Genomic DNA, 25,227 nt, shown 5'->3' with positions numbered 1-25,227 from the left:
AACGCGGTAGGTGCTTCGATTGTGTTTTCTCGCTGTGCAAAACGTGAAGCCGAGCTTTCCCACATCACAGCTGCCAAGGCATTTGACCTTTCAGGCAGAGGCGGCATAGACCAATCCCTCAAGGCAGAAGGACTAACGCAAAGGGCAAAGCGCTGGCTTTGAATGCAAGGAGTCACGGGCTACGACCCACCGGCGGGCCCTTCGATAGCTCAGCTGGTAGAGCGGAGGACTGTAGCGTCAACGTAGTAATCCTTAGGTCGCTGGTTCGATTCCGGCTCGAAGGATGCCCTCTTTTACCCTGCCTCTCTCCCCCTTTAACTAGAAGGCACTCTAGAAGGCACTCTAGAAATGTGCAATTGGGAAGCCTTTTAAGGAACTTTGTTTTTATTATTCATGTCTCCCTCGGCCGGTGCGCCGGCCCTCGGCGTGCAGTCTCTGTGGCGCAATCGGTTAGCGCGTTCGGCTGTTAACCGAAAGGTTGGTGGTTCGAGCCCACCCAGGGACGCTCATGTTTTCTCCATTACCTCAGTGGGGCCCGAAGGCTAAAACAAAGCGTGTCCTTTGGCTCTCTTCAGGTGACCGGCAACTGAGCAGACAAACAAGCGTTCACTGGAGACCCTTGCAAATGTACTAGCCGTTTGTTGAAGAGGTTTACATAGTTGATCGAGCCACTTCTTTGGCTCAGGAAGATAACTGCAGCACTTCTAGTCACACCTTAAGACAATCACCATGTGAATGTGTCGATGTTGATTGTCCAAGAACAGGGGGAGGTGTGAAAATTGTAGAACCGCCCTGTTCAAGTTAGATGATCCCATTGTTGGTGGCAGGAAGCCTGCATAGCTATTGGTGCCTAGATCGGCGTGGCTAAAGGTGACAATTGTTGTCAAATCGCTTGGCTAGCTAGAGCGATGTTCAAAATGGGCAGTGCAGATAGTGCCGATGTACAAGCTTCCGTCCCAGTGTATTGCTGGACTTGAAGTACACAGCGATGCAATTGTTGTTAAAGATCCTCCGGAGTTTTTCTGACACTCCAGTGGCTTACGGGGGTGACTATATTTCTCCAAATGTTCTGCTTCTCCCCAGTTTGTTTTCGTGACCTTGTGGATGTTTAGCCAAGACCCAGTCTGGCTAGCCACAAGCTTTCAAAGCACACCTGAGAGGGTCTGTAGACTCTTTTTGTTGTTACCGCGTCAGCCCGATATTGCAGAGTCCTAAGAAGCCCCAGCTTGGGTTCCAGTGGGTGGTGTGAGCCAAAAAGCAGATAGCGGTGTGTGTGGGTAGGTTTCCTGTAGGCCTCCTTGCCCAAATGCACCCCTTTCCTTGCCTTGCAAGACACAGTCCAAAGCGGGTCATTTGCTATTCGATGCCTTCGTCACCGAATAGCAAATGGTGCAATATGATGCCAGCTAAGGGTGTTAGCGTTGTTGCCAGATACTTAGCAATGTTGTGTGTGACAGAGTTGATTCTCTTTGGGAATCAGTAGTCAAAATGGCTGAACCTTGGCCCTGGATAATGCTGGACCTCCTGAGCGAGTTAAAGCATAAGGCCAGAGACTTTTCGAATGCCGAAGAAAGTCTCCACAGTTGTCGCTAAGCCAGGATATCTTAGGAGCTTTCTTCAAGGACCTGGATGACTTGGGTCTTTGCTTAGGGCCGCTTTGCAAGGCCAAAAAGGGATAGGAGTGCGTTGGCCGGGAATCGAACCCGGGTCAACTGCTTGGAAGGCAGCTATGCTCACCACTATACCACCAACGCAAGGCTGTCTGGGGCCTGTGCCACTATCTCTATCCAATTCGTGTCACACGTGGCGCTGATAAGAACCACGCCCCAGCGCAAGGTCAACTTGCTGCCATACGAATTGACCACTAGAAAGATAAGCTCGAAACATTTCCCCGTTTGTAGAGGGAATGGAAGAGAAGCCAGTCGATATGGTAAAGGTGGGGCCGTGCAGTGCGCATGAATGCCACTGACTGGGCCAAAACGTTGCGATGCCATACGCCCAACGTGGGGCTCGAACCCACGACCCTGAGATTAAGAGTCTCATGCTCTACCGACTGAGCTAGCCGGGCTAAGACGCTGCCTCCCGTGTGGCCTTTTGCTACCAACTGACGCCAAACACTTTTTGCTAACTTTCGGCCCAATTTGTTTTGATAGACGCAATGCGCTTCCAAACACTCCTGCGCTTACTTGCTGTCAGGGAGGTACATCACCGTTGCTGCTGTGGTTTTTGGGCTCCCAACAAAACGCGGTAGGTGCTTCGATTGTGTTTTCTCGCTGTGCAAAACGTGAAGCCGAGCTTTCCCACATCACAGCTGCCAAGGCATTTGACCTTTCAGGCAGAGGCGGCATAGACCAATCCCTCAAGGCAGAAGGACTAACGCAAAGGGCAAAGCGCTGGCTTTGAATGCAAGGAGTCACGGGCTACGACCCACCGGCGGCCCCTTCGATAGCTCAGCTGGTAGAGCGGAGGACTGTAGCGTCAACGTAGTAATCCTTAGGTCGCTGGTTCGATTCCGGCTCGAAGGATGCCCTCTTTTACCCTGCCTCTCTCCCCCTTTAACTAGAAGGCACTCTAGAAGGCACTCTAGAAATGTGCAATTGGGAAGCCTTTTAAGGAACTTTGTTTTTATTATTCATGTCTCCCTCGGCCGGTGCGCCGGCCCTCGGCGTGCAGTCTCTGTGGCGCAATCGGTTAGCGCGTTCGGCTGTTAACCGAAAGGTTGGTGGTTCGAGCCCACCCAGGGACGCTCATGTTTTCTCCATTACCTCAGTGGGGCCCGAAGGCTAAAACAAAGCGTGTCCTTTGGCTCTCTTCAGGTGACCGGCAACTGAGCAGACAAACAAGCGTTCACTGGAGACCCTTGCAAATGTACTAGCCGTTTGTTGAAGAGGTTTACATAGTTGATCGAGCCACTTCTTTGGCTCAGGAAGATAACTGCAGCACTTCTAGTCACACCTTAAGACAATCACCATGTGAATGTGTCGATGTTGATTGTCCAAGAACAGGGGGAGGTGTGAAAATTGTAGAACCGCCCTGTTCAAGTTAGATGATCCCATTGTTGGTGGCAGGAAGCCTGCATAGCTATTGGTGCCTAGATCGGCGTGGCTAAAGGTGACAATTGTTGTCAAATCGCTTGGCTAGCTAGAGCGATGTTCAAAATGGGCAGTGCAGATAGTGCCGATGTACAAGCTTCCGTCCCAGTGTATTGCTGGACTTGAAGTACACAGCGATGCAATTGTTGTTAAAGATCCTCCGGAGTTTTTCTGACACTCCAGTGGCTTACGGGGGTGACTATATTTCTCCAAATGTTCTGCTTCTCCCCAGTTTGTTTTCGTGACCTTGTGGATGTTTAGCCAAGACCCAGTCTGGCTAGCCACAAGCTTTCAAAGCACACCTGAGAGGGTCTGTAGACTCTTTTTGTTGTTACCGCGTCAGCCCGATATTGCAGAGTCCTAAGAAGCCCCAGCTTGGGTTCCAGTGGGTGGTGTGAGCCAAAAAGCAGATAGCGGTGTGTGTGGGTAGGTTTCCTGTAGGCCTCCTTGCCCAAATGCACCCCTTTCCTTGCCTTGCAAGACACAGTCCAAAGCGGGTCATTTGCTATTCGATGCCTTCGTCACCGAATAGCAAATGGTGCAATATGATGCCAGCTAAGGGTGTTAGCGTTGTTGCCAGATACTTAGCAATGTTGTGTGTGACAGAGTTGATTCTCTTTGGGAATCAGTAGTCAAAATGGCTGAACCTTGGCCCTGGATAATGCTGGACCTCCTGAGCGAGTTAAAGCATAAGGCCAGAGACTTTTCGAATGCCGAAGAAAGTCTCCACAGTTGTCGCTAAGCCAGGATATCTTAGGAGCTTTCTTCAAGGACCTGGATGACTTGGGTCTTTGCTTAGGGCCGCTTTGCAAGGCCAAAAAGGGATAGGAGTGCGTTGGCCGGGAATCGAACCCGGGTCAACTGCTTGGAAGGCAGCTATGCTCACCACTATACCACCAACGCAAGGCTGTCCGGGGCCTGTGCCACTATCTCTATCCAATTCGTGTCACACGTGGCGCTGATAAGAACCACGCCCCAGCGCAAGGTCAACTTGCTGCCATACGAATTGACCACTAGAAAGATAAGCTCGAAACATTTCCCCGTTTGTAGAGGGAATGGAAGAGAAGCCAGTCGATATGGTAAAGGTGGGGCCGTGCAGTGCGCATGAATGCCACTGACTGGGCCAAAACGTTGCGATGCCATACGCCCAACGTGGGGCTCGAACCCACGACCCTGAGATTAAGAGTCTCATGCTCTACCGACTGAGCTAGCCGGGCTAAGACGCTGCCTCCCGTGTGGCCTCTTGCTACCAACTGACGCCAAACACTTTTTGCTAACTTTCGGCCCAATTTGTTTTGATAGACGCAATGCACTTCCAAACACTCCTGCGCTTACTTGCTGTCAGGGAGGTACATCACCGTTGCTGCTGTGGTTTTTGGGCTCCCAACAAAACGCGGTAGGTGCTTCGATTGTGTTTTCTCGCTGTGCAAAACGTGAAGCCGAGCTTTCCCACATCACAGCTGCCAAGGCATTTGACCTTTCAGGCAGAGGCGGCATAGACCAATCCCTCAAGGCAGAAGGACTAACGCAAAGGGCAAAGCGCTGGCTTTGAATGCAAGGAGTCACGGGCTACGACCCACCGGCGGGCCCTTCGATAGCTCAGCTGGTAGAGCGGAGGACTGTAGCGTCAACGTAGTAATCCTTAGGTCGCTGGTTCGATTCCGGCTCGAAGGATGCCCTCTTTTACCCTGCCTCTCTCCCCCTTTAACTAGAAGGCACTCTAGAAGGCACTCTAGAAATGTGCAATTGGGAAGCCTTTTAAGGAACTTTGTTTTTATTATTCATGTCTCCCTCGGCCGGTGCGCCGGCCCTCGGCGTGCAGTCTCTGTGGCGCAATCGGTTAGCGCGTTCGGCTGTTAACCGAAAGGTTGGTGGTTCGAGCCCACCCAGGGACGCTCATGTTTTCTCCATTACCTCAGTGGGGCCCGAAGGCTAAAACAAAGCGTGTCCTTTGGCTCTCTTCAGGTGACCGGCAACTGAGCAGACAAACAAGCGTTCACTGGAGACCCTTGCAAATGTACTAGCCGTTTGTTGAAGAGGTTTACATAGTTGATCGAGCCACTTCTTTGGCTCAGGAAGATAACTGCAGCACTTCTAGTCACACCTTAAGACAATCACCATGTGAATGTGTCGATGTTGATTGTCCAAGAACAGGGGGAGGTGTGAAAATTGTAGAACCGCCCTGTTCAAGTTAGATGATCCCATTGTTGGTGGCAGGAAGCCTGCATAGCTATTGGTGCCTAGATCGGCGTGGCTAAAGGTGACAATTGTTGTCAAATCGCTTGGCTAACTAGAGCGATGTTCAAAATGGGCAGTGCAGATAGTGCCGATGTACAAGCTTCCGTCCCAGTGTATTGCTGGACTTGAAGTACACAGCGATGCAATTGTTGTTAAAGATCCTCCGGAGTTTTTCTGACACTCCAGTGGCTTACGGGGGTGACTATATTTCTCCAAATGTTCTGCTTCTCCCCAGTTTGTTTTCGTGACCTTGTGGATGTTTAGCCAAGACCCAGTCTGGCTAGCCACAAGCTTTCAAAGCACACCTGAGAGGGTCTGTAGACTCTTTTTGTTGTTACCGCGTCAGCCCGATATTGCAGAGTCCTAAGAAGCCCCAGCTTGGGTTCCAGTGGGTGGTGTGAGCCAAAAAGCAGATAGCGGTGTGTGTGGGTAGGTTTCCTGTAGGCCTCCTTGCCCAAATGCACCCCTTTCCTTGCCTTGCAAGACACAGTCCAAAGCGGGTCATTTGCTATTCGATGCCTTCGTCACCGAATAGCAAATGGTGCAATATGATGCCAGCTAAGGGTGTTAGCATTGTTGCCAGATACTTAGCAATGTTGTGTGTGACAGAGTTGATTCTCTTTGGGAATCAGTAGTCAAAATGGCTGAACCTTGGCCCTGGATAATGCTGGACCTCCTGAGCGAGTTAAAGCATAAGGCCAGAGACTTTTCGAATGCCGAAGAAAGTCTCCACAGTTGTCGCTAAGCCAGGATATCTTAGGAGCTTTCTTCAAGGACCTGGATGACTTGGGTCTTTGCTTAGGGCCGCTTTGCAAGGCCAAAAAGGGATAGGAGTGCGTTGGCCGGGAATCGAACCCGGGTCAACTGCTTGGAAGGCAGCTATGCTCACCACTATACCACCAACGCAAGGCTGTCCGGGGCCTGTGCCACTATCTCTATCCAATTCGTGTCACACGTGGCGCTGATAAGAACCACGCCCCAGCGCAAGGTCAACTTGCTGCCATACGAATTGACCACTAGAAAGATAAGCTCGAAACATTTCCCCGTTTGTAGAGGGAATGGAAGAGAAGCCAGTCGATATGGTAAAGGTGGGGCCGTGCAGTGCGCATGAATGCCACTGACTGGGCCAAAACGTTGCGATGCCATACGCCCAACGTGGGGCTCGAACCCACGACCCTGAGATTAAGAGTCTCATGCTCTACCGACTGAGCTAGCCGGGCTAAGACGCTGCCTCCCGTGTGGCCTCTTGCTACCAACTGACGCCAAACACTTTTTGCTAACTTTCGGCCCAATTTGTTTTGATAGACGCAATGCGCTTCCAAACACTCCTGCGCTTACTTGCTGTCAGGGAGGTACATCACCGTTGCTGCTGTGGTTTTTGGGCTCCCAACAAAACGCGGTAGGTGCTTCGATTGTGTTTTCTCGCTGTGCAAAACGTGAAGCCGAGCTTTCCCACATCACAGCTGCCAAGGCATTTGACCTTTCAGGCAGAGGCGGCATAGACCAATCCCTCAAGGCAGAAGGACTAACGCAAAGGGCAAAGCGCTGGCTTTGAATGCAAGGAGTCACGGGCTACGACCCACCGGCGGGCCCTTCGATAGCTCAGCTGGTAGAGCGGAGGACTGTAGCGTCAACGTAGTAATCCTTAGGTCGCTGGTTCGATTCCGGCTCGAAGGATGCCCTCTTTTACCCTGCCTCTCTCCCCCTTTAACTAGAAGGCACTCTAGAAGGCACTCTAGAAATGTGCAATTGGGAAGCCTTTTAAGGAACTTTGTTTTTATTATTCATGTCTCCCTCGGCCGGTGCGCCGGCCCTCGGCGTGCAGTCTCTGTGGCGCAATCGGTTAGCGCGTTCGGCTGTTAACCAAAAGGTTGGTGGTTCGAGCCCACCCAGGGACGCTCATGTTTTCTCCATTACCTCAGTGGGGCCCGAAGGCTAAAACAAAGCGTGTCCTTTGGCTCTCTTCAGGTGACCGGCAACTGAGCAGACAAACAAGCGTTCACTGGAGACCCTTGCAAATGTACTAGCCGTTTGTTGAAGAGGTTTACATAGTTGATCGAGCCACTTCTTTGGCTCAGGAAGATAACTGCAGCACTTCTAGTCACACCTTAAGACAATCACCATGTGAATGTGTCGATGTTGATTGTCCAAGAACAGGGGGAGGTGTGAAAATTGTAGAACCGCCCTGTTCAAGTTAGATGATCCCATTGTTGGTGGCAGGAAGCCTGCATAGCTATTGGTGCCTAGATCGGCGTGGCTAAAGGTGACAATTGTTGTCAAATCGCTTGGCTAACTAGAGCGATGTTCAAAATGGGCAGTGCAGATAGTGCCGATGTACAAGCTTCTGTCCCAGTGTATTGCTGGACTTGAAGTACACAGCGATGCAATTGTTGTTAAAGATCCTCCGGAGTTTTTCTGACACTCCAGTGGCTTACGGGGGTGACTATATTTCTCCAAATGTTCTGCTTCTCCCCAGTTTGTTTTCGTGACCTTGTGGATGTTTAGCCAAGACCCAGTCTGGCTAGCCACAAGCTTTCAAAGCACACCTGAGAGGGTCTGTAGACTCTTTTTGTTGTTACCGCGTCAGCCCGATATTGCAGAGTCCTAAGAAGCCCCAGCTTGGGTTCCAGTGGGTGGTGTGAGCCAAAAAGCAGATAGCGGTGTGTGTGGGTAGGTTTCCTGTAGGCCTCCTTGCCCAAATGCACCCCTTTCCTTGCCTTGCAAGACACAGTCCAAAGCGGGTCATTTGCTATTCGATGCCTTCGTCACCGAATAGCAAATGGTGCAATATGATGCCAGCTAAGGGTGTTAGCGTTGTTGCCAGATACTTAGCAATGTTGTGTGTGACAGAGTTGATTCTCTTTGGGAATCAGTAGTCAAAATGGCTGAACCTTGGCCCTGGATAATGCTGGACCTCCTGAGCGAGTTAAAGCATAAGGCCAGAGACTTTTCGAATGCCGAAGAAAGTCTCCACAGTTGTCGCTAAGCCAGGATATCTTAGGAGCTTTCTTCAAGGACCTGGATGACTTGGGTCTTTGCTTAGGGCCGCTTTGCAAGGCCAAAAAGGGATAGGAGTGCGTTGGCCGGGAATCGAACCCGGGTCAACTGCTTGGAAGGCAGCTATGCTCACCACTATACCACCAACGCAAGGCTGTCCGGGGCCTGTGCCACTATCTCTATCCAATTCGTGTCACACGTGGCGCTGATAAGAACCACGCCCCAGCGCAAGGTCAACTTGCTGCCATACGAATTGACCACTAGAAAGATAAGCTCGAAACATTTCCCCGTTTGTAGAGGGAATGGAAGAGAAGCCAGTCGATATGGTAAAGGTGGGGCCGTGCAGTGCGCATGAATGCCACTGACTGGGCCAAAACGTTGCGATGCCATACGCCCAACGTGGGGCTCGAACCCACGACCCTGAGATTAAGAGTCTCATGCTCTACCGACTGAGCTAGCCGGGCTAAGACGCTGCCTCCCGTGTGGCCTTTTGCTACCAACTGACGCCAAACACTTTTTGCTAACTTTCGGCCCAATTTGTTTTGATAGACGCAATGCGCTTCCAAACACTCCTGCGCTTACTTGCTGTCAGGGAGGTACATCACCGTTGCTGCTGTGGTTTTTGGGCTCCCAACAAAACGCGGTAGGTGCTTCGATTGTGTTTTCTCGCTGTGCAAAACGTGAAGCCGAGCTTTCCCACATCACAGCTGCCAAGGCATTTGACCTTTCAGGCAGAGGCGGCATAGACCAATCCCTCAAGGCAGAAGGACTAACGCAAAGGGCAAAGCGCTGGCTTTGAATGCAAGGAGTCACGGGCTACGACCCACCGGCGGGCCCTTCGATAGCTCAGCTGGTAGAGCGGAGGACTGTAGCGTCAACGTAGTAATCCTTAGGTCGCTGGTTCGATTCCGGCTCGAAGGATGCCCTCTTTTACCCTGCCTCTCTCCCCCTTTAACTAGAAGGCACTCTAGAAGGCACTCTAGAAATGTGCAATTGGGAAGCCTTTTAAGGAACTTTGTTTTTATTATTCATGTCTCCCTCGGCCGGTGCGCCGGCCCTCGGCGTGCAGTCTCTGTGGCGCAATCGGTTAGCGCGTTCGGCTGTTAACCGAAAGGTTGGTGGTTCGAGCCCACCCAGGGATGCTCATGTTTTCTCCATTACCTCAGTGGGGCCCGAAGGCTAAAACAAAGCGTGTCCTTTGGCTCTCTTCAGGTGACCGGCAACTGAGCAGACAAACAAGCGTTCACTGGAGACCCTTGCAAATGTACTAGCCGTTTGTTGAAGAGGTTTACATAGTTGATCGAGCCACTTCTTTGGCTCAGGAAGATAACTGCAGCACTTCTAGTCACACCTTAAGACAATCACCATGTGAATGTGTCGATGTTGATTGTCCAAGAACAGGGGGAGGTGTGAAAATTGTAGAACCGCCCTGTTCAAGTTAGATGATCCCATTGTTGGTGGCAGGAAGCCTGCATAGCTATTGGTGCCTAGATCGGCGTGGCTAAAGGTGACAATTGTTGTCAAATCGCTTGGCTAGCTAGAGCGATGTTCAAAATGGGCAGTGCAGATAGTGCCGATGTACAAGCTTCCGTCCCAGTGTATTGCTGGACTTGAAGTACACAGCGATGCAATTGTTGTTAAAGATCCTCCGGAGTTTTTCTGACACTCCAGTGGCTTACGGGGGTGACTATATTTCTCCAAATGTTCTGCTTCTCCCCAGTTTGTTTTCGTGACCTTGTGGATGTTTAGCCAAGACCCAGTCTGGCTAGCCACAAGCTTTCAAAGCACACCTGAGAGGGTCTGTAGACTCTTTTTGTTGTTACCGCGTCAGCCCGATATTGCAGAGTCCTAAGAAGCCCCAGCTTGGGTTCCAGTGGGTGGTGTGAGCCAAAAAGCAGATAGCGGTGTGTGTGGGTAGGTTTCCTGTAGGCCTCCTTGCCCAAATGCACCCCTTTCCTTGCCTTGCAAGACACAGTCCAAAGCGGGTCATTTGCTATTCGATGCCTTCGTCACCGAATAGCAAATGGTGCAATATGATGCCAGCTAAGGGTGTTAGCGTTGTTGCCAGATACTTAGCAATGTTGTGTGTGACAGAGTTGATTCTCTTTGGGAATCAGTAGTCAAAATGGCTGAACCTTGGCCCTGGATAATGCTGGACCTCCTGAGCGAGTTAAAGCATAAGGCCAGAGACTTTTCGAATGCCGAAGAAAGTCTCCACAGTTGTCGCTAAGCCAGGATATCTTAGGAGCTTTCTTCAAGGACCTGGATGACTTGGGTCTTTGCTTAGGGCCGCTTTGCAAGGCCAAAAAGGGATAGGAGTGCGTTGGCCGGGAATCGAACCCGGGTCAACTGCTTGGAAGGCAGCTATGCTCACCACTATACCACCAACGCAAGGCTGTCCGGGGCCTGTGCCACTATCTCTATCCAATTCGTGTCACACGTGGCGCTGATAAGAACCACGCCCCAGCGCAAGGTCAACTTGCTGCCATACGAATTGACCACTAGAAAGATAAGCTCGAAACATTTCCCCGTTTGTAGAGGGAATGGAAGAGAAGCCAGTCGATATGGTAAAGGTGGGGCCGTGCAGTGCGCATGAATGCCACTGACTGGGCCAAAACGTTGCGATGCCATACGCCCAACGTGGGGCTCGAACCCACGACCCTGAGATTAAGAGTCTCATGCTCTACCGACTGAGCTAGCCGGGCTAAGACGCTGCCTCCCGTGTGGCCTCTTGCTACCAACTGACGCCAAACACTTTTTGCTAACTTTCGGCCCAATTTGTTTTGATAGACGCAATGCGCTTCCAAACACTCCTGCGCTTACTTGCTGTCAGGGAGGTACATCACCGTTGCTGCTGTGGTTTTTGGGCTCCCAACAAAACGCGGTAGGTGCTTCGATTGTGTTTTCTCGCTGTGCAAAACGTGAAGCCGAGCTTTCCCACATCACAGCTGCCAAGGCATTTGACCTTTCAGGCAGAGGCGGCATAGACCAATCCCTCAAGGCAGAAGGACTAACGCAAAGGGCAAAGCGCTGGCTTTGAATGCAAGGAGTCACGGGCTACGACCCACCGGCGGCCCCTTCGATAGCTCAGCTGGTAGAGCGGAGGACTGTAGCGTCAACGTAGTAATCCTTAGGTCGCTGGTTCGATTCCGGCTCGAAGGATGCCCTCTTTTACCCTGCCTCTCTCCCCCTTTAACTAGAAGGCACTCTAGAAGGCACTCTAGAAATGTGCAATTGGGAAGCCTTTTAAGGAACTTTGTTTTTATTATTCATGTCTCCCTCGGCCGGTGCGCCGGCCCTCGGCGTGCAGTCTCTGTGGCGCAATCGGTTAGCGCGTTCGGCTGTTAACCGAAAGGTTGGTGGTTCGAGCCCACCCAGGGACGCTCATGTTTTCTCCATTACCTCAGTGGGGCCCGAAGGCTAAAACAAAGCGTGTCCTTTGGCTCTCTTCAGGTGACCGGCAACTGAGCAGACAAACAAGCGTTCACTGGAGACCCTTGCAAATGTACTAGCCGTTTGTTGAAGAGGTTTACATAGTTGATCGAGCCACTTCTTTGGCTCAGGAAGATAACTGCAGCACTTCTAGTCACACCTTAAGACAATCACCATGTGAATGTGTCGATGTTGATTGTCCAAGAACAGGGGGAGGTGTGAAAATTGTAGAACCGCCCTGTTCAAGTTAGATGATCCCATTGTTGGTGGCAGGAAGCCTGCATAGCTATTGGTGCCTAGATCGGCGTGGCTAAAGGTGACAATTGTTGTCAAATCGCTTGGCTAGCTAGAGCGATGTTCAAAATGGGCAGTGCAGATAGTGCCGATGTACAAGCTTCCGTCCCAGTGTATTGCTGGACTTGAAGTACACAGCGATGCAATTGTTGTTAAAGATCCTCCGGAGTTTTTCTGACACTCCAGTGGCTTACGGGGGTGACTATATTTCTCCAAATGTTCTGCTTCTCCCCAGTTTGTTTTCGTGACCTTGTGGATGTTTAGCCAAGACCCAGTCTGGCTAGCCACAAGCTTTCAAAGCACACCTGAGAGGGTCTGTAGACTCTTTTTGTTGTTACCGCGTCAGCCCGATATTGCAGAGTCCTAAGAAGCCCCAGCTTGGGTTCCAGTGGGTGGTGTGAGCCAAAAAGCAGATAGCGGTGTGTGTGGGTAGGTTTCCTGTAGGCCTCCTTGCCCAAATGCACCCCTTTCCTTGCCTTGCAAGACACAGTCCAAAGCGGGTCATTTGCTATTCGATGCCTTCGTCACCGAATAGCAAATGGTGCAATATGATGCCAGCTAAGGGTGTTAGCGTTGTTGCCAGATACTTAGCAATGTTGTGTGTGACAGAGTTGATTCTCTTTGGGAATCAGTAGTCAAAATGGCTGAACCTTGGCCCTGGATAATGCTGGACCTCCTGAGCGAGTTAAAGCATAAGGCCAGAGACTTTTCGAATGCCGAAGAAAGTCTCCACAGTTGTCGCTAAGCCAGGATATCTTAGGAGCTTTCTTCAAGGACCTGGATGACTTGGGTCTTTGCTTAGGGCCGCTTTGCAAGGCCAAAAAGGGATAGGAGTGCGTTGGCCGGGAATCGAACCCGGGTCAACTGCTTGGAAGGCAGCTATGCTCACCACTATACCACCAACGCAAGGCTGTCCGGGGCCTGTGCCACTATCTCTATCCAATTCGTGTCACACGTGGCGCTGATAAGAACCACGCCCCAGCGCAAGGTCAACTTGCTGCCATACGAATTGACCACTAGAAAGATAAGCTCGAAACATTTCCCCGTTTGTAGAGGGAATGGAAGAGAAGCCAGTCGATATGGTAAAGGTGGGGCCGTGCAGTGCGCATGAATGCCACTGACTGGGCCAAAACGTTGCGATGCCATACGCCCAACGTGGGGCTCGAACCCACGACCCTGAGATTAAGAGTCTCATGCTCTACCGACTGAGCTAGCCGGGCTAAGACGCTGCCTCCCGTGTGGCCTCTTGCTACCAACTGACGCCAAACACTTTTTGCTAACTTTCGGCCCAATTTGTTTTGATAGACGCAATGCGCTTCCAAACACTCCTGCGCTTACTTGCTGTCAGGGAGGTACATCACCGTTGCTGCTGTGGTTTTTGGGCTCCCAACAAAACGCGGTAGGTGCTTCGATTGTGTTTTCTCGCTGTGCAAAACGTGAAGCCGAGCTTTCCCACATCACAGCTGCCAAGGCATTTGACCTTTCAGGCAGAGGCGGCATAGACCAATCCCTCAAGGCAGAAGGACTAACGCAAAGGGCAAAGCGCTGGCTTTGAATGCAAGGAGTCATGGGCTACGACCCACCGGCGGGCCCTTCGATAGCTCAGCTGGTAGAGCGGAGGACTGTAGCGTCAACGTAGTAATCCTTAGGTCGCTGGTTCGATTCCGGCTCGAAGGATGCCCTCTTTTACCCTGCCTCTCTCCCCCTTTAACTAGAAGGCACTCTAGAAGGCACTCTAGAAATGTGCAATTGGGAAGCCTTTTAAGGAACTTTGTTTTTATTATTCATGTCTCCCTCGGCCGGTGCGCCGGCCCTCGGCGTGCAGTCTCTGTGGCGCAATCGGTTAGCGCGTTCGGCTGTTAACCGAAAGGTTGGTGGTTCGAGCCCACCCAGGGACGCTCATGTTTTCTCCATTACCTCAGTGGGGCCCGAAGGCTAAAACAAAGCGTGTCCTTTGGCTCTCTTCAGGTGACCGGCAACTGAGCAGACAAACAAGCGTTCACTGGAGACCCTTGCAAATGTACTAGCCGTTTGTTGAAGAGGTTTACATAGTTGATCGAGCCACTTCTTTGGCTCAGGAAGATAACTGCAGCACTTCTAGTCACACCTTAAGACAATCACCATGTGAATGTGTCGATGTTGATTGTCCAAGAACAGGGGGAGGTGTGAAAATTGTAGAACCGCCCTGTTCAAGTTAGATGATCCCATTGTTGGTGGCAGGAAGCCTGCATAGCTATTGGTGCCTAGATCGGCGTGGCTAAAGGTGACAATTGTTGTCAAATCGCTTGGCTAGCTAGAGCGATGTTCAAAATGGGCAGTGCAGATAGTGCCGATGTACAAGCTTCCGTCCCAGTGTATTGCTGGACTTGAAGTACACAGCGATGCAATTGTTGTTAAAGATCCTCCGGAGTTTTTCTGACACTCCAGTGGCTTACGGGGGTGACTATATTTCTCCAAATGTTCTGCTTCTCCCCAGTTTGTTTTCGTGACCTTGTGGATGTTTAGCCAAGACCCAGTCTGGCTAGCCACAAGCTTTCAAAGCACACCTGAGAGGGTCTGTAGACTCTTTTTGTTGTTACCGCGTCAGCCCGATATTGCAGAGTCCTAAGAAGCCCCAGCTTGGGTTCCAGTGTGTGGTGTGAGCCAAAAAGCAGATAGCGGTGTGTGTGGGTAGGTTTCCTGTAGGCCTCCTTGCCCAAATGCACCCCTTTCCTTGCCTTGCAAGACACAGTCCAAAGCGGGTCATTTGCTATTCGATGCCTTCGTCACCGAATAGCAAATGGTGCAATATGATGCCAGCTAAGGGTGTTAGCGTTGTTGCCAGATACTTAGCAATGTTGTGTGTGACAGAGTTGATTCTCTTTGGGAATCAGTAGTCAAAATGGCTGAACCTTGGCCCTGGATAATGCTGGACCTCCTGAGCGAGTTAAAGCATAAGGCCAGAGACTTTTCGAATGCCGAAGAAAGTCTCCACAGTTGTCGCTAAGCCAGGATATCTTAGGAGCTTTCTTCAAGGACCTGGATGACTTGGGTCTTTGCTTAGGGCCGCTTTGCAAGGCCAAAAAGGGATAGGAGTGCGTTGGCCGGGAATCGAACCCAGGTCAACTGCTTGGAAGGCAGCTATGCTCACCACTATACCACCAACGCAAGGCTGTCCGGGCCCTGTGCCACTATCTCTATCCAATTCGTGTCACACGTGGCGCTGATAAGAACCACGCCCCAGCGCAAGGTCAACTTGCTGCCATACGAATTGACCACTAGAAAGATAAGCTCGAAACATTTCCCCGTTTGTAGAGGGAATGGAAGAGAAGCCAGTCGATATGGTAAAGGTGGGGCCGTGCAGTGCGCATGAATGCCACTGACTGGGCCAAAACGTTGCGATGCCATACGCCCAACGTGGGGCTCGAACCCACGACCCTGAGATTAAGAGTCTCATGCTCTACCGACTGAGCTAGCCGGGCTAAGACGCTGCCTCCCGTGTGGCCTTTTGCTACCAACTGACGCCAAACACTTTTTGCTAACTTTCGGCCCAATTTGTTTTGATAGACGCAATGCGCTTCCAAACACTCCTGCGCTTACTTGCTGTCAGGGAGGTACATCACCGTTGCTGCTGTGGTTTTTGGGCTCCCAACAAAACGCGGTAGGTGCTTCGATTGTGTTTTCTCGCTGTGCAAAACGTGAAGCCGAGCTTTCCCACATCACAGCTGCCAAGGCATTTGACCTTTCAGGCAGAGGCGGCATAGACCAATCCCTCAAGGCAGAAGGACTAACGCAAAGGGCAAAGCGCTGGCTTTGAATGCAAGGAGTCACGGGCTACGACCCACCGGCGGCCCCTTCGATAGCTCAGCTGGTAGAGCGGAGGACTGTAGCGTCAACGTAGTAATCCTTAGGTCGCTGGTTCGATTCCGGCTCGAAGGATGCCCTCTTTTACCCTGCCTCTCTCCCCCTTTAACTAGAAGGCACTCTAGAAGGCACTCTAGAAATGTGCAATTGGGAAGCCTTTTAAGGAACTTTGTTTTTATTATTCATGTCTCCCTCGGCCGGTGCGCCGGCCCTCGGCGTGCAGTCTCTGTGGCGCAATCGGTTAGCGCGTTCGGCTGTTAACCGAAAGGTTGGTGGTTCGAGCCCACCCAGGGACGCTCATGTTTTCTCCATTACCTCAGTGGGGCCCGAAGGCTAAAACAAAGCGTGTCCTTTGGCTCTCTTCAGGTGACCGGCAACTGAGCAGACAAACAAGCGTTCACTGGAGACCCTTGCAAATGTACTAGCCGTTTGTTGAAGAGGTTTACATAGTTGATCGAGCCACTTCTTTGGCTCAGGAAGATAACTGCAGCACTTCTAGTCACACCTTAAGACAATCACCATGTGAATGTGTCGATGTTGATTGTCCAAGAACAGGGGGAGGTGTGAAAATTGTAGAACCGCCCTGTTCAAGTTAGATGATCCCATTGTTGGTGGCAGGAAGCCTGCATAGCTATTGGTGCCTAGATCGGCGTGGCTAAAGGTGACAATTGTTGTCAAATCGCTTGGCTAGCTAGAGCGATGTTCAAAATGGGCAGTGCAGATAGTGCCGATGTACAAGCTTCCGTCCCAGTGTATTGCTGGACTTGAAGTACACAGCGATGCAATTGTTAAAGATCCTCCGGAGTTTTTCTGACACTCCAGTGGCTTACGGGGGTGACTATATTTCTCCAAATGTTCTGCTTCTCCCCAGTTTGTTTTCGTGACCTTGTGGATGTTTAGCCAAGACCCAGTCTGGCTAGCCACAAGCTTTCAAAGCACACCTGAGAGGGTCTGTAGACTCTTTTTGTTGTTACCGCGTCAGCCCGATATTGCAGAGTCCTAAGAAGCCCCAGCTTGGGTTCCAGTGGGTGGTGTGAGCCAAAAAGCAGATAGCGGTGTGTGTGGGTAGGTTTCCTGTAGGCCTCCTTGCCCAAATGCACCCCTTTCCTTGCCTTGCAAGACACAGTCCAAAGCGGGTCATTTGCTATTCGATGCCTTCGTCACCGAATAGCAAATGGTGCAATATGATGCCAGCTAAGGGTGTTAGCGTTGTTGCCAGATACTTAGCAATGTTGTGTGTGACAGAGTTGATTCTCTTTGGGAATCAGTAGTCAAAATGGCTGAACCTTGGCCCTGGATAATGCTGGACCTCCTGAGCGAGTTAAAGCATAAGGCCAGAGACTTTTCGAATGCCGAAGAAAGTCTCCACAGTTGTCGCTAAGCCAGGATATCTTAGGAGCTTTCTTCAAGGACCTGGATGACTTGGGTCTTTGCTTAGGGCCGCTTTGCAAGGCCAAAAAGGGATAGGAGTGCGTTGGCCGGGAATCGAACCCGGGTCAACTGCTTGGAAGGCAGCTATGCTCACCACTATACCACCAACGCAAGGCTGTCCGGGGCCTGTGCCACTATCTCTATCCAATTCGTGTCACACGTGGCGCTGATAAGAACCACGCCCCAGCGCAAGGTCAACTTGCTGCCATACGAATTGACCACTAGAAAGATAAGCTCGAAACATTTCCCCGTTTGTAGAGGGAATGGAAGAGAAGCCAGTCGATATGGTAAAGGTGGGGCCGTGCAGTGCGCATGAATGCCACTGACTGGGCCAAAACGTTGCGATGCCATACGCCCAATGTGGGGCTCGAACCCACGACCCTGAGATTAAGAGTCTCATGCTCTACCGACTGAGCTAGCCGGGCTAAGACGCTGCCTCCCGTGTGGCCTTTTGCTACCAACTGACGCCAAACACTTTTTGCTAACTTTCGGCCCAATTTGTTTTGATAGACGCAATGCGCTTCCAAACACTCCTGCGCTTACTTGCTGTCAGGGAGGTACATCACCGTTGCTGCTGTGGTTTTTGGGCTCCCAACAAAACGCGGTAGGTGCTTCGATTGTGTTTTCTCGCTGTGCAAAACGTGAAGCCGAGCTTTCCCACATCACAGCTGCCAAGGCATTTGACCTTTCAGGCAGAGGCGGCATAGACCAATCCCTCAAGGCAGAAGGACTAACGCAAAGGGCAAAGCGCTGGCTTTGAATGCAAGGAGTCACGGGCTACGACCCACCGGCGGGCCCTTCGATAGCTCAGCTGGTAGAGCGGAGGACTGTAGCGTCAACGTAGTAATCCTTAGGTCGCTGGTTCGATTCCGGCTCGAAGGATGCCCTCTTTTACCCTGCCTCTCTCCCCCTTTAACTAGAAGGCACTCTAGAAGGCACTCTAGAAATGTGCAATTGGGAAGCCTTTTAAGGAACTTTGTTTTTATTATTCATGTCTCCCTCGGCCGGTGCGCCGGCCCTCGGCGTGCAGTCTCTGTGGCGCAATCGGTTAGCGCGTTCGGCTGTTAACCGAAAGGTTGGTGGTTCGAGCCCACCCAGGGACGCTCATGTTTTCTCCATTACCTCAGTGGGGCCCGAAGGCTAAAACAAAGCGTGTCCTTTGGCTCTCTTCAGGTGACCGGCAACTGAGCAGACAAACAAGCGTTCACTGGAGACCCTTGCAAATGTACTAGCCGTTTGTTGAAGAGGTTTACATAGTTGATCGAGCCACTTCTTTGGCTCAGGAAGATAACTGCAGCACTTCTAGTCACACCTTAAGACAATCACCATGTGAATGTGTCGATGTTGATTGTCCAAGAACAGGGGGAGGTGTGAAAATTGTAGAACCGCCCTGTTCAAGTTAGATGATCCCATTGTTGGTGGCAGGAAGCCTGCATAGCTATTGGTGCCTAGATCGGCGTGGCTAAAGGTGACAATTGTTGTCAAATCGCTTGGCTAGCTAGAGCGATGTTCAAAATGGGCAGTGCAGATAGTGCCGATGTACAAGCTTCCGTCCCAGTGTATTGCTGGACTTGAAGTACACAGCGATGCAATTGTTGTTAAAGATCCTCCGGAGTTTTTCTGACACTCCAGTGGCTTACGGGGGTGACTATATTTCTCCAAATGTTCTGCTTCTCCCCAGTTTGTTTTCGTGACCTTGTGGATGTTTAGCCAAGACCCAGTCTGGCTAGCCACAAGCTTTCAAAGCACACCTGAGAGGGTCTGTAGACTCTTTTTGTTGTTACCGCGTCAGCCCGATATTGCAGAGTCCTAAGAAGCCCCAGCTTGGGTTCCAGTGGGTGGTGTGAGCCAAAAAGCAGATAGCGGTGTGTGTGGGTAGGTTTCCTGTAGGCCTCCTTGCCCAAATGCACCCCTTTCCTTGCCTTGCAAGACACAGTCCAAAGCGGGTCATTTGCTATTCGATGCCTTCGTCACCGAATAGCAAATGGTGCAATATGATGCCAGCTAAGGGTGTTAGCGTTGTTGCCAGATACTTAGCAATGTTGTGTGTGACAGAGTTGATTCTCTTTGGGAATCAGTAGTCAAAATGGCTGAACCTTGGCCCTGGATAATGCTGGACCTCCTGAGCGAGTTAAAGCATAAGGCCAGAGACTTTTCGAATGCCGAAGAAAGTCTCCACAGTTGTCGCTAAGCCAGGATATCTTAGGAGCTTTCTTCAAGGACCTGGATGACTTGGGTCTTTGCTTAGGGCCGCTTTGCAAGGCCAAAAAGGGATAGGAGTGCGTTGGCCGGGAATCGAACCCGGGTCAACTGCTTGGAAGGCAGCTATGCTCACCACTATACCACCAACGCAAGGCTGTCCGGGGCCTGTGCCACTATCTCTATCCAATTCGTGTCACACGTGGCGCTGATAAGAACCACGCCCCAGCGCAAGGTCAACTTGCTGCCATACGAATTGACCACTAGAAAGATAAGCTCGAAACATTTCCCCGTTTGTAGAGGGAATGGAAGAGAAGCCAGTCGATATGGTAAAGGTGGGGCCGTGCAGTGCGCATGAATGCCACTGACTGGGCCAAAACGTTGCGATGCCATACGCCCAACGTGGGGCTCGAACCCACGACCCTGAGATTAAGAGTCTCATGCTCTACCGACTGAGCTAGCCGGGCTAAGACGCTGCCTCCCGTGTGGCCTCTTGCTACCAACTGACGCCAAACACTTTTTGCTAACTTTCGGCCCAATTTGTTTTGATAGACGCAATGCGCTTCCAAACACTCCTGCGCTTACTTGCTGTCAGGGAGGTACATCACCGTTGCTGCTGTGGTTTTTGGGCTCCCAACAAAACGCGGTAGGTGCTTCGATTGTGTTTTCTCGCTGTGCAAAACGTGAAGCCGAGCTTTCCCACATCACAGCTGCCAAGGCATTTGACCTTTCAGGCAGAGGCGGCATAGACCAATCCCTCAAGGCAGAAGGACTAACGCAAAGGGCAAAGCGCTGGCTTTGAATGCAAGGAGTCACGGGCTACGACCCACCGGCGGGCCCTTCGATAGCTCAGCTGGTAGAGCGGAGGACTGTAGCGTCAACGTAGTAATCCTTAGGTCGCTGGTTCGATTCCGGCTCGAAGGATGCCCTCTTTTACCCTGCCTCTCTCCCCCTTTAACTAGAAGGCACTCTAGAAGGCACTCTAGAAATGTGCAATTGGGAAGCCTTTTAAGGAACTTTGTTTTTATTATTCATGTCTCCCTCGGCCGGTGCGCCGGCCCTCGGCGTGCAGTCTCTGTGGCGCAATCGGTTAGCGCGTTCGGCTGTTAACCGAAAGGTTGGTGGTTTGAGCCCACCCAGGGACGCTCATGTTTTCTCCATTACCTCAGTGGGGCCCGAAGGCTAAAACAAAGCGTGTCCTTTGGCTCTCTTCAGGTGACCGGCAACTGAGCAGACAAACAAGCATTCACTGGAGACCCTTGCAAATGTACTAGCCGTTTGTTGAAGAGGTTTACATAGTTGATCGAGCCACTTCTTTGGCTCAGGAAGATAACTGCAGCACTTCTAGTCACACCTTAAGACAATCACCATGTGAATGTGTCGATGTTGATTGTCCAAGAACAGGGGGAGGTGTGAAAATTGTAGAACCGCCCTGTTCAAGTTAGATGATCCCATTGTTGGTGGCAGGAAGCCTGCATAGCTATTGGTGCCTAGATCGGCGTGGCTAAAGGTGACAATTGTTGTCAAATCGCTTGGCTAGCTAGAGCGATGTTCAAAATGGGCAGTGCAGATAGTGCCGATGTACAAGCTTCCGTCCCAGTGTATTGCTGGACTTGAAGTACACAGCGATGCAATTGTTGTTAAAGATCCTCCGGAGTTTTTCTGACACTCCAGTGGCTTACGGGGGTGACTATATTTCTCCAAATGTTCTGCTTCTCCCCAGTTTGTTTTCGTGACCTTGTGGATGTTTAGCCAAGACCCAGTCTGGCTAGCCACAAGCTTTCAAAGCACACCTGAGAGGGTCTGTAGACTCTTTTTGTTGTTACCGCGTCAGCCCGATATTGCAGAGTCCTAAGAAGCCCCAGCTTGGGTTCCAGTGGGTGGTGTGAGCCAAAAAGCAGATAGCGGTGTGTGTGGGTAGGTTTCCTGTAGGCCTCCTTGCCCAAATGCACCCCTTTCCTTGCCTTGCAAGACACAGTCCAAAGCGGGTCATTTGCTATTCGATGCCTTCGTCACCGAATAGCAAATGGTGCAATATGATGCCAGCTAAGGGTGTTAGCGTTGTTGCCAGATACTTAGCAATGTTGTGTGTGACAGAGTTGATTCTCTTTGGGAATCAGTAGTCAAAATGGCTGAACCTTGGCCCTGGATAATGCTGGACCTCCTGAGCGAGTTAAAGCATAAGGCCAGAGACTTTTCGAATGCCGAAGAAAGTCTCCACAGTTGTCGCTAAGCCAGGATATCTTAGGAGCTTTCTTCAAGGACCTGGATGACTTGGGTCTTTGCTTAGGGCCGCTTTGCAAGGCCAAAAAGGGATAGGAGTGCGTTGGCCGGGAATCGAACCCGGGTCAACTGCTTGGAAGGCAGCTATGCTCACCACTATACCACCAACGCAAGGCTGTCCGGGGCCTGTGCCACTATCTCTATCCAATTCGTGTCACACGTGGCGCTGATAAGAACCACGCCCCAGCGCAAGGTCAACTTGCTGCCATACGAATTGACCACTAGAAAGATAAGCTCGAAACATTTCCCCGTTTGTAGAGGGAATGGAAGAGAAGCCAGTCGATATGGTAAAGGTGGGGCCGTGCAGTGCGCATGAATGCCACTGACTGGGCCAAAACGTTGCGATGCCATACGCCCAACGTGGGGCTCGAACCCACGACCCTGAGATTAAGAGTCTCATGCTCTACCGACTGAGCTAGCCGGGCTAAGACGCTGCCTCCCGTGTGGCCTCTTGCTACCAACTGACGCCAAACACTTTTTGCTAACTTTCGGCCCAATTTGTTTTGATAGACGCAATGCGCTTCCAAACACTCCTGCGCTTACTTGCTGTCAGGGAGGTACATCACCGTTGCTGCTGTGGTTTTTGGGCTCCCAACAAAACGCGGTAGGTGCTTCGATTGTGTTTTCTCGCTGTGCAAAACGTGAAGCCGAGCTTTCCCACATCACAGCTGCCAAGGCATTTGACCTTTCAGGCAGAGGCGGCATAGACCAATCCCTCAAGGCAGAAGGACTAACGCAAAGGGCAAAGCGCTGGCTTTGAATGCAAGGAGTCACGGGCTACGACCCACCGGCGGGCCCTTCGATAGCTCAGCTGGTAGAGCGGAGGACTGTAGCGTCAACGTAGTAATCCTTAGGTCGCTGGTTCGATTCCGGCTCGAAGGATGCCCTCTTTTACCCTGCCTCTCTCCCCCTTTAACTAGAAGGCACTCTAGAAGGCACTCTAGAAATGTGCAATTGGGAAGCCTTTTAAGGAACTTTGTTTTTATTATTCATGTCTCCCTCGGCCGGTGCGCCGGCCCTCGGCGTGCAGTCTCTGTGGCGCAATCGGTTAGCGCGTTCGGCTGTTAACCGAAAGGTTGGTGGTTCGAGCCCACCCAGGGACGCTCATGTTTTCTCCATTACCTCAGTGGGGCCCGAAGGCTAAAACAAAGCGTGTCCTTTGGCTCTCTTCAGGTGACCGGCAACTGAGCAGACAAACAAGCGTTCACTGGAGACCCTTGCAAATGTACTAGCCGTTTGTTGAAGAGGTTTACATAGTTGATCGAGCCACTTCTTTGGCTCAGGAAGATAACTGCAGCACTTCTAGTCACACCTTAAGACAATCACCATGTGAATGTGTCGATGTTGATTGTCCAAGAACAGGGGGAGGTGTGAAAATTGTAGAACCGCCCTGTTCAAGTTAGATGATCCCATTGTTGGTGGCAGGAAGCCTGCATAGCTATTGGTGCCTAGATCGGCGTGGCTAAAGGTGACAATTGTTGTCAAATCGCTTGGCTAGCTAGAGCGATGTTCAAAATGGGCAGTGCAGATAGTGCCGATGTACAAGCTTCCGTCCCAGTGTATTGCTGGACTTGAAGTACACAGCGATGCAATTGTTGTTAAAGATCCTCCGGAGTTTTTCTGACACTCCAGTGGCTTACGGGGGTGACTATATTTCTCCAAATGTTCTGCTTCTCCCCAGTTTGTTTTCGTGACCTTGTGGATGTTTAGCCAAGACCCAGTCTGGCTAGCCACAAGCTTTCAAAGCACACCTGAGAGGGTCTGTAGACTCTTTTTGTTGTTACCGCGTCAGCCCGATATTGCAGAGTCCTAAGAAGCCCCAGCTTGGGTTCCAGTGGGTGGTGTGAGCCAAAAAGCAGATAGCGGTGTGTGTGGGTAGGTTTCCTGTAGGCCTCCTTGCCCAAATGCACCCCTTTCCTTGCCTTGCAAGACACAGTCCAAAGCGGGTCATTTGCTATTCGATGCCTTCGTCACTGAATAGCAAATGGTGCAATATGATGCCAGCTAAGGGTGTTAGCGTTGTTGCCAGATACTTAGCAATGTTGTGTGTGACAGAGTTGATTCTCTTTGGGAATCAGTAGTCAAAATGGCTGAACCTTGGCCCTGGATAATGCTGGACCTCCTGAGCGAGTTAAAGCATAAGGCCAGAGACTTTTCGAATGCCGAAGAAAGTCTCCACAGTTGTCGCTAAGCCAGGATATCTTAGGAGCTTTCTTCAAGGACCTGGATGACTTGGGTCTTTGCTTAGGGCCGCTTTGCAAGGCCAAAAAGGGATAGGAGTGCGTTGGCCGGGAATCGAACCCGGGTCAACTGCTTGGAAGGCAGCTATGCTCACCACTATACCACCAACGCAAGGCTGTCCAGGGCCTGTGCCACTATCTCTATCCAATTCGTGTCACACGTGGCGCTGATAAGAACCACGCCCCAGCGCAAGGTCAACTTGCTGCCATACGAATTGACCACTAGAAAGATAAGCTCGAAACATTTCCCCGTTTGTAGAGGGAATGGAAGAGAAGCCAGTCGATATGGTAAAGGTGGGGCCGTGCAGTGCGCATGAATGCCACTGACTGGGCCAAAACGTTGCGATGCCATACGCCCAACGTGGGGCTCGAACCCACGACCCTGAGATTAAGAGTCTCATGCTCTACCGACTGAGCTAGCCGGGCTAAGATGCTGCCTCCCGTGTGGCCTTTTGCTACCAACTGACGCCAAACACTTTTTGCTAACTTTCGGCCCAATTTGTTTTGATAGACGCAATGCGCTTCCAAACACTCCTGCGCTTACTTGCTGTCAGGGAGGTACATCACCGTTGCTGCTGTGGTTTTTGGGCTCCCAACAAAACGCGGTAGGTGCTTCGATTGTGTTTTCTCGCTGTGCAAAACGTGAAGCCGAGCTTTCCCACATCACAGCTGCCAAGGCATTTGACCTTTCAGGCAGAGGCGGCATAGACCAATCCCTCAAGGCAGAAGGACTAACGCAAAGGGCAAAGCGCTGGCTTTGAATGCAAGGAGTCACGGGCTACGACCCACCGGCGGGCCCTTCGATAGCTCAGCTGGTAGAGCGGAGGACTGTAGCGTCAACGTAGTAATCCTTAGGTCGCTGGTTCGATTCCGGCTCGAAGGATGCCCTCTTTTACCCTGCCTCTCTCCCCCTTTAACTAGAAGGCACTCTAGAAGGCACTCTAGAAATGTGCAATTGGGAAGCCTTTTAAGGAACTTTGTTTTTATTATTCATGTCTCCCTCGGCCGGTGCGCCGGCCCTCGGCGTGCAGTCTCTGTGGCGCAATCGGTTAGCGCGTTCGGCTGTTAACCGAAAGGTTGGTGGTTCGAGCCCACCCAGGGACGCTCATGTTTTCTCCATTACCTCAGTGGGGCCCGAAGGCTAAAACAAAGCGTGTCCTTTGGCTCTCTTCAGGTGA

The 25,227-nt window shown here is 51.3% G+C and overlaps 41 non-coding genes across 41 annotated transcripts; 21 read left to right on the top strand and 20 right to left on the bottom strand.

The window, feature by feature from the left end:
- The first annotated feature begins 198 nt into the window (after positions 1–198).
- TRNAY-GUA (transfer RNA tyrosine (anticodon GUA)) lies at positions 199–284 on the top strand. Its single transcript is given in 2 exon segments — positions 199–235; positions 249–284. It is a non-coding gene; the product is annotated as a tRNA-Tyr (tRNA).
- A 147-nt stretch (positions 285–431) lies between these two features.
- Positions 432–505, top strand: TRNAN-GUU (transfer RNA asparagine (anticodon GUU)). The gene has a single exon. It is a non-coding gene; the product is annotated as a tRNA-Asn (tRNA).
- Positions 506–1,682: 1,177 nt separating this feature from the next.
- TRNAG-UCC (transfer RNA glycine (anticodon UCC)) lies at positions 1,683–1,754 on the bottom strand. The gene has a single exon. It is a non-coding gene; the product is annotated as a tRNA-Gly (tRNA).
- Positions 1,755–1,995: 241 nt separating this feature from the next.
- Positions 1,996–2,068, bottom strand: TRNAK-CUU (transfer RNA lysine (anticodon CUU)). The gene has a single exon. It is a non-coding gene; the product is annotated as a tRNA-Lys (tRNA).
- A 371-nt stretch (positions 2,069–2,439) lies between these two features.
- Positions 2,440–2,525, top strand: TRNAY-GUA (transfer RNA tyrosine (anticodon GUA)). Its single transcript is given in 2 exon segments — positions 2,440–2,476; positions 2,490–2,525. It is a non-coding gene; the product is annotated as a tRNA-Tyr (tRNA).
- Positions 2,526–2,672: 147 nt separating this feature from the next.
- TRNAN-GUU (transfer RNA asparagine (anticodon GUU)) lies at positions 2,673–2,746 on the top strand. Its single transcript has one exon. It is a non-coding gene; the product is annotated as a tRNA-Asn (tRNA).
- A 1,177-nt stretch (positions 2,747–3,923) lies between these two features.
- TRNAG-UCC (transfer RNA glycine (anticodon UCC)) lies at positions 3,924–3,995 on the bottom strand. The gene has a single exon. It is a non-coding gene; the product is annotated as a tRNA-Gly (tRNA).
- A 241-nt stretch (positions 3,996–4,236) lies between these two features.
- Positions 4,237–4,309, bottom strand: TRNAK-CUU (transfer RNA lysine (anticodon CUU)). Its single transcript has one exon. It is a non-coding gene; the product is annotated as a tRNA-Lys (tRNA).
- A 371-nt stretch (positions 4,310–4,680) lies between these two features.
- On the top strand, positions 4,681–4,766 carry TRNAY-GUA (transfer RNA tyrosine (anticodon GUA)). Its single transcript is given in 2 exon segments — positions 4,681–4,717; positions 4,731–4,766. It is a non-coding gene; the product is annotated as a tRNA-Tyr (tRNA).
- Positions 4,767–4,913: 147 nt separating this feature from the next.
- Positions 4,914–4,987, top strand: TRNAN-GUU (transfer RNA asparagine (anticodon GUU)). The gene has a single exon. It is a non-coding gene; the product is annotated as a tRNA-Asn (tRNA).
- A 1,177-nt stretch (positions 4,988–6,164) lies between these two features.
- On the bottom strand, positions 6,165–6,236 carry TRNAG-UCC (transfer RNA glycine (anticodon UCC)). Its single transcript has one exon. It is a non-coding gene; the product is annotated as a tRNA-Gly (tRNA).
- Positions 6,237–6,477: 241 nt separating this feature from the next.
- On the bottom strand, positions 6,478–6,550 carry TRNAK-CUU (transfer RNA lysine (anticodon CUU)). The gene has a single exon. It is a non-coding gene; the product is annotated as a tRNA-Lys (tRNA).
- Positions 6,551–6,921: 371 nt separating this feature from the next.
- Positions 6,922–7,007, top strand: TRNAY-GUA (transfer RNA tyrosine (anticodon GUA)). Its single transcript is given in 2 exon segments — positions 6,922–6,958; positions 6,972–7,007. It is a non-coding gene; the product is annotated as a tRNA-Tyr (tRNA).
- Positions 7,008–8,405: 1,398 nt separating this feature from the next.
- On the bottom strand, positions 8,406–8,477 carry TRNAG-UCC (transfer RNA glycine (anticodon UCC)). Its single transcript has one exon. It is a non-coding gene; the product is annotated as a tRNA-Gly (tRNA).
- A 241-nt stretch (positions 8,478–8,718) lies between these two features.
- On the bottom strand, positions 8,719–8,791 carry TRNAK-CUU (transfer RNA lysine (anticodon CUU)). The gene has a single exon. It is a non-coding gene; the product is annotated as a tRNA-Lys (tRNA).
- Positions 8,792–9,162: 371 nt separating this feature from the next.
- Positions 9,163–9,248, top strand: TRNAY-GUA (transfer RNA tyrosine (anticodon GUA)). The gene is given in 2 exon segments: positions 9,163–9,199; positions 9,213–9,248. It is a non-coding gene; the product is annotated as a tRNA-Tyr (tRNA).
- A 1,398-nt stretch (positions 9,249–10,646) lies between these two features.
- Positions 10,647–10,718, bottom strand: TRNAG-UCC (transfer RNA glycine (anticodon UCC)). The gene has a single exon. It is a non-coding gene; the product is annotated as a tRNA-Gly (tRNA).
- A 241-nt stretch (positions 10,719–10,959) lies between these two features.
- TRNAK-CUU (transfer RNA lysine (anticodon CUU)) lies at positions 10,960–11,032 on the bottom strand. The gene has a single exon. It is a non-coding gene; the product is annotated as a tRNA-Lys (tRNA).
- Positions 11,033–11,403: 371 nt separating this feature from the next.
- Positions 11,404–11,489, top strand: TRNAY-GUA (transfer RNA tyrosine (anticodon GUA)). Its single transcript is given in 2 exon segments — positions 11,404–11,440; positions 11,454–11,489. It is a non-coding gene; the product is annotated as a tRNA-Tyr (tRNA).
- Positions 11,490–11,636: 147 nt separating this feature from the next.
- TRNAN-GUU (transfer RNA asparagine (anticodon GUU)) lies at positions 11,637–11,710 on the top strand. The gene has a single exon. It is a non-coding gene; the product is annotated as a tRNA-Asn (tRNA).
- A 1,177-nt stretch (positions 11,711–12,887) lies between these two features.
- TRNAG-UCC (transfer RNA glycine (anticodon UCC)) lies at positions 12,888–12,959 on the bottom strand. The gene has a single exon. It is a non-coding gene; the product is annotated as a tRNA-Gly (tRNA).
- A 241-nt stretch (positions 12,960–13,200) lies between these two features.
- On the bottom strand, positions 13,201–13,273 carry TRNAK-CUU (transfer RNA lysine (anticodon CUU)). Its single transcript has one exon. It is a non-coding gene; the product is annotated as a tRNA-Lys (tRNA).
- Positions 13,274–13,644: 371 nt separating this feature from the next.
- On the top strand, positions 13,645–13,730 carry TRNAY-GUA (transfer RNA tyrosine (anticodon GUA)). The gene is given in 2 exon segments: positions 13,645–13,681; positions 13,695–13,730. It is a non-coding gene; the product is annotated as a tRNA-Tyr (tRNA).
- Positions 13,731–13,877: 147 nt separating this feature from the next.
- On the top strand, positions 13,878–13,951 carry TRNAN-GUU (transfer RNA asparagine (anticodon GUU)). Its single transcript has one exon. It is a non-coding gene; the product is annotated as a tRNA-Asn (tRNA).
- A 1,490-nt stretch (positions 13,952–15,441) lies between these two features.
- Positions 15,442–15,514, bottom strand: TRNAK-CUU (transfer RNA lysine (anticodon CUU)). Its single transcript has one exon. It is a non-coding gene; the product is annotated as a tRNA-Lys (tRNA).
- A 371-nt stretch (positions 15,515–15,885) lies between these two features.
- TRNAY-GUA (transfer RNA tyrosine (anticodon GUA)) lies at positions 15,886–15,971 on the top strand. The gene is given in 2 exon segments: positions 15,886–15,922; positions 15,936–15,971. It is a non-coding gene; the product is annotated as a tRNA-Tyr (tRNA).
- A 147-nt stretch (positions 15,972–16,118) lies between these two features.
- On the top strand, positions 16,119–16,192 carry TRNAN-GUU (transfer RNA asparagine (anticodon GUU)). Its single transcript has one exon. It is a non-coding gene; the product is annotated as a tRNA-Asn (tRNA).
- A 1,174-nt stretch (positions 16,193–17,366) lies between these two features.
- On the bottom strand, positions 17,367–17,438 carry TRNAG-UCC (transfer RNA glycine (anticodon UCC)). Its single transcript has one exon. It is a non-coding gene; the product is annotated as a tRNA-Gly (tRNA).
- A 685-nt stretch (positions 17,439–18,123) lies between these two features.
- Positions 18,124–18,209, top strand: TRNAY-GUA (transfer RNA tyrosine (anticodon GUA)). Its single transcript is given in 2 exon segments — positions 18,124–18,160; positions 18,174–18,209. It is a non-coding gene; the product is annotated as a tRNA-Tyr (tRNA).
- Positions 18,210–18,356: 147 nt separating this feature from the next.
- On the top strand, positions 18,357–18,430 carry TRNAN-GUU (transfer RNA asparagine (anticodon GUU)). Its single transcript has one exon. It is a non-coding gene; the product is annotated as a tRNA-Asn (tRNA).
- Positions 18,431–19,607: 1,177 nt separating this feature from the next.
- Positions 19,608–19,679, bottom strand: TRNAG-UCC (transfer RNA glycine (anticodon UCC)). The gene has a single exon. It is a non-coding gene; the product is annotated as a tRNA-Gly (tRNA).
- Positions 19,680–19,920: 241 nt separating this feature from the next.
- TRNAK-CUU (transfer RNA lysine (anticodon CUU)) lies at positions 19,921–19,993 on the bottom strand. Its single transcript has one exon. It is a non-coding gene; the product is annotated as a tRNA-Lys (tRNA).
- Positions 19,994–20,364: 371 nt separating this feature from the next.
- Positions 20,365–20,450, top strand: TRNAY-GUA (transfer RNA tyrosine (anticodon GUA)). Its single transcript is given in 2 exon segments — positions 20,365–20,401; positions 20,415–20,450. It is a non-coding gene; the product is annotated as a tRNA-Tyr (tRNA).
- A 1,398-nt stretch (positions 20,451–21,848) lies between these two features.
- On the bottom strand, positions 21,849–21,920 carry TRNAG-UCC (transfer RNA glycine (anticodon UCC)). The gene has a single exon. It is a non-coding gene; the product is annotated as a tRNA-Gly (tRNA).
- A 241-nt stretch (positions 21,921–22,161) lies between these two features.
- On the bottom strand, positions 22,162–22,234 carry TRNAK-CUU (transfer RNA lysine (anticodon CUU)). Its single transcript has one exon. It is a non-coding gene; the product is annotated as a tRNA-Lys (tRNA).
- Positions 22,235–22,605: 371 nt separating this feature from the next.
- On the top strand, positions 22,606–22,691 carry TRNAY-GUA (transfer RNA tyrosine (anticodon GUA)). The gene is given in 2 exon segments: positions 22,606–22,642; positions 22,656–22,691. It is a non-coding gene; the product is annotated as a tRNA-Tyr (tRNA).
- Positions 22,692–22,838: 147 nt separating this feature from the next.
- On the top strand, positions 22,839–22,912 carry TRNAN-GUU (transfer RNA asparagine (anticodon GUU)). Its single transcript has one exon. It is a non-coding gene; the product is annotated as a tRNA-Asn (tRNA).
- Positions 22,913–24,089: 1,177 nt separating this feature from the next.
- On the bottom strand, positions 24,090–24,161 carry TRNAG-UCC (transfer RNA glycine (anticodon UCC)). The gene has a single exon. It is a non-coding gene; the product is annotated as a tRNA-Gly (tRNA).
- A 241-nt stretch (positions 24,162–24,402) lies between these two features.
- TRNAK-CUU (transfer RNA lysine (anticodon CUU)) lies at positions 24,403–24,475 on the bottom strand. The gene has a single exon. It is a non-coding gene; the product is annotated as a tRNA-Lys (tRNA).
- A 371-nt stretch (positions 24,476–24,846) lies between these two features.
- On the top strand, positions 24,847–24,932 carry TRNAY-GUA (transfer RNA tyrosine (anticodon GUA)). The gene is given in 2 exon segments: positions 24,847–24,883; positions 24,897–24,932. It is a non-coding gene; the product is annotated as a tRNA-Tyr (tRNA).
- A 147-nt stretch (positions 24,933–25,079) lies between these two features.
- Positions 25,080–25,153, top strand: TRNAN-GUU (transfer RNA asparagine (anticodon GUU)). The gene has a single exon. It is a non-coding gene; the product is annotated as a tRNA-Asn (tRNA).
- Positions 25,154–25,227: the final 74 nt, after the last annotated feature.

Source organism: Aquarana catesbeiana, unplaced genomic scaffold, assembly GCF_042186555.1.
Source record: "Aquarana catesbeiana isolate 2022-GZ unplaced genomic scaffold, ASM4218655v1 unanchor86, whole genome shotgun sequence".
Taxonomy (NCBI): Eukaryota; Metazoa; Chordata; class Amphibia; order Anura; family Ranidae; genus Aquarana; species Aquarana catesbeiana.
The sequence above is the reverse complement of the archived record's forward strand: the minus strand, read 5'-3'. Positions and strand labels throughout refer to the sequence as shown.